This window comes from Temnothorax longispinosus, unplaced genomic scaffold (genome assembly GCF_030848805.1).
Source record: "Temnothorax longispinosus isolate EJ_2023e unplaced genomic scaffold, Tlon_JGU_v1 HiC_scaffold_17, whole genome shotgun sequence".
Taxonomy (NCBI): domain Eukaryota; kingdom Metazoa; phylum Arthropoda; class Insecta; order Hymenoptera; family Formicidae; genus Temnothorax; species Temnothorax longispinosus.
In genome coordinates this window covers 196,351-200,907 of record NW_027269981.1, presented here as the reverse complement: position 1 = coordinate 200,907, position 4,557 = coordinate 196,351, and positions in this window count along the sequence as shown.

Sequence of the window (4,557 nt, the reverse complement as noted above, 5' to 3'; positions counted from 1 at the left end):
TTATTTCCCGAGAAATTGGAAAAATTTTGTAACCGGTTTCCAAAAAGATCGGTAACGAAAAATAATACACTTTATAACACTCCCCAGAAGATTCTACCTCTACTTCATGTACAATTGTTTGAGATTCGGTCAATTAATTTCTGAAAAATTGGAAAAATTTTGTAACCGGTTTCCAAAAAGATCGGTAATGAAAAATTATACACTTTATAGCACTCTCCGGAAAATTCTACCTCTGTTTCATATATAATTCTTTTAAATTCGGTCGATTATTTCCCGAAAAATTAGAAAAATCGGTTTCCAGAAAATCAGTAGCAAAATACTATACACTTTATGGCACTCCCCGGGAAATTCTACCCCTATTTCATGTACCCTTGGTAAAAATTCGGTCCACTAACGAATGAGTAGTTCGCGGTCAGACATACATACATACATACATACAGACGACAGTACTTATATATATAGATACAGTAAAAAAAATTGTGTTAAATTCAACATATTTTACATGTCCCAAATGGTCCATTCAAATTTTTGTGTAAATTGAACATAATATAAATATGTCAAATTATGACACAAATATTATGTTCATAATATTAACACAAAAAAAAAGGAAAGTTTGATGATATGTGAACGAAAATTTTGTGTACAACAGAAATCTGTATAATGTTAAATATAAATATGAAAAACATTTTTGTATGTACAATAGGCATCTGTATAAGGTTAAATATAAATAAAAAGAATATTTTTTAAACAAAATTATATTATTTTTATGTTAATCTTACGATTAAATATAAAATGTGTTATTTTAACATTTAATTTACTTAAATATAAATTTAACACAAAAAAGCAGATAACATAATCAAAATTAATTAAATTAACACATAAGTATGTTACATTTTTAACACAAAGATTTTTATAAGGTCCATTTTTAACAAAAATACACAAAAGTTTTTATTGCATATATATGATCACATAAAAAATAGAAATATAATCTTGAACAATGTTATATGGCCATATATGAGAATATATAATTATAGATATGATACATTAATTTTTATTAAATATTTTCGTAAACAGTGAAATTACCTGTAATAATTTGTGAAAAAACTGTTATATAATATACATATATTATAGTTCTTATAAATAAATATATTAATCGTATTATTTTGCACAAACATACTTATAATTTAAACTAAAAATAATATAATCATATATGAACTTATATAGTCATATAAGATTATATATGATCAGATCATAATATTGCATCTCAAAGTATCCGGTAGATGGCATTTGATGGGATTTGTTTCTCATATTAAAAATCACAACAAAATTACCTTTTTAAAAAAAAGGTAAAAAAAAGGCGTCAAGACACGCGTTCGAAGAAAGTGGTTATCTCAAAAAAACCAATGAGGTATCTTTGTACCTAAAAAAAACTGATGTATGTTTGTACCTAAAAAAAACCGATGTAGTATGTTTGTACCTCAAAAAAACCGATGAGGTATCTTTGTACCTAAAAAGATTGAAGTATCTCTGTACCTAAAAAAAACCGATGAGGTATTTTTATACTTCTAAAAAACCGATGTGATATGTTTGTATTTTCACAAAAATAAATGATATCTATAAATTGCGTCAAGTATAAAATGATTATATATATTCTTCGGAAAATAACTGTTGTATTATTTTAAAAAAATATTTTTGTATTTAAGTGTCTTCTTACACAAGTCATAATAGCTTCATTTTTCCTTACAGACATTATAATATAACACAGGTTGTATTATTGACCAAACTGACATTTATTTTTACGTTAACTCGACGTTTCGACACTGGTTTTGTGTCCTTATCAAGAGATTTCTAAAAGTATGCAAATTTAATTTTTACATACAGGTAATTCTGTCTATCAGCTTCTTCAGAGATGTTTAGAAGTTCTGAGGCATGAATTCAGCGAGCTTAAAACAGTAATGGCAGATCAGTTAATGTATGTCAAGGAGGATCTTATATTACAGCATCATTAGACGTTTTACGATTTTATTGTAACTAAGGTAAATATACTAAATGATGAAACTTGTGAAGCAATATCACAATGTTGGCATGTTATTTTACTTAGGTATTTATCACGATTGAAAGAATACTTTGTATAATTCTCCTTTATGTTTTTTAGATCATGATACGAGAGGAACAAACACATTTTTCCAGCGAGTAGATGGAAACCTTTTGATCCAACGAAAAGTTACGACAAGAATAGTGTCGGATAAAAATAGGAAGAAAGATAAAATTTGATAAACTTAGATTCAACAAATTGTCCAATTTCGTTTAAAGGATTAAGATTCAAAGGACTGTAAATATTATAAATAACCAGATAAACATCTTTGTTTCATCATACAATTGATTCATTATAAAGAAGATTGTAATATATGTATATATATATATATATATATATATATATATATATATATATATATTATAGCTACATTGTATTTTTAAGGACTGTCATTTTAATTCATTCAATTATGTGATATTTAATTCATTTACTCGATTATGTAGCTCTACTAAATTACAGTCCTTTGAATCTGAATCCTTTAAACAAAATTGGACAATTCGTTGAATCTAAGTTTATCAAATTTTATCTTTCTTCCTATTTTTATCCGACACTATACTTGTAACTTTTCGTTGGATCAAAAGGTTCCCATCTACTCGCTGGAAAAATGTGTTTGTTCCTCTCGTATCATGATCTAAAATAAAATAAAGGAGAATTATACAAAGTATTCTTTCAATCGTGATAAATACCTAAGTAAAATAAAATAACATGCCAACATTGTGATATACCTTAGTTACAATAAAATCGTAAAACGTCTAATGGTGCAGTAATATAAGATCCTCCTTGACATACATTAACTGATCTGCCATTACTGTTTTAAGCTCGCTGAATTCATGCCTCAGAACTTCTAAACATCTCTGAAGAAGCTGATAGATAGAATTACCTGTATGTGAAAATTAAATTTATGCAGCAGAACATTATATATCACACCAATGTTACTCCAAAAGTGACACTGGAGTATCTCTAAATCACTGATATATATATATATATATATATATATAGATATATATATATATTTATATATGTATATGAAATTCTCTATATATACATATATGTATACAGGGTGTTTCGTTTTGAATGATACAGTCGATTATCTTGTCAACCGATGATTTTATTGAAAAATGTTTCAAACGAAAGTTGCATGGTTTGAAGGGGGACACATGATGAAAATATGGACTTAACCTTGAGTGACCTTTTCAAGGCCAGGTCAATGTAATCGATGTTTTCTTAAATAAAACTCCCCATTTTTTATTGCATATTCTTACAGCCCTCGTCGAGACGTTTTCAAAACACTATAATAATAAAGTTTTCTTTTGTTAAGAATTTCCTGATATTTTAAATTTTGTAATGATATTTTTTATCTAAAATATAAAATATCTCGTAAAATATTCACTTTTCGTTGACTTTACCTTGATATTTTTATACGTAGAATAATGAAAGAAACCGATTGTTGTAAAAAAAAACAGAAAAAAATTATTTTAAAATTTTGATTGCATCTTGTAAACGCATTTAATTTTACCAAATTGCAAATGTAGAAGTTAATATTATTATTTGATTCCATTCATTATCCTACGTATAAAAGTATCAAGGTAAAGTCATCGAAAAGTGAATATTTTACGAGATATTTCATATTTTATATTAAAAATATCATTAAAAAATTTAAAATATCTCAGAAAATTCTTAACGAAAGAAAGCTTTTTTATAGTGTTTTAAAAACGTCTCGACAAGGGCTATAAGAATATGCAATAAAAAATAGGCGGTTCCGTTTAAAAAATTCAAGGTGACCTTGTCCTGACCTTGAAAAGGTCAAGTCCATATTTTCATCATGTGTTCCCTTTCAAACCAACTTTTGTCTGAAACATTTTTCAATAACATTATCAGTTGACGAGATAATCGACTGCATCATTTAAAACAAAACGCCCCGTATATAATATATACAGGGTGAACCGCGTAACGCAATCACCTTAAGGGGACTAGGAAGGGTTGAAATTTTGAAAAAATCGATTTTCGGTTTTTTGCATATTCCGATACTGTGATCCTTTAGGAATATCTTCCCGTTTGTTTTTTTGAAAAATTCGCAAAATTGAGGTCAGGAGAGCGTAAAACGTAGTGTGGCGCGCGGCCGACCGAACGCAGATATTCGATACATAAATATTGTATCGAAACTTTGAATGCGATTTTCTCGAAACTACATTTTTTGATGATTTTACCACGATATCTCGAAAACCGCGAGAGATATCAACTTGAAATTTATACAGGAGTTGTAAAACACTATGACGCATGAATTATACCTAAAATCAGATTGAAAAAAAATATTGCTACAATTTTATAATAACAAATAACTCGAATTTTTACAAATTTTTTGTTTTCTGGACGCCATTTTGTTAATTTTATTTTTATTTTTAATTTTTTAGGTATAATCAATAGAGGGAAGCCTAAGGAGAAGAAATATTCCTAGAATTTGC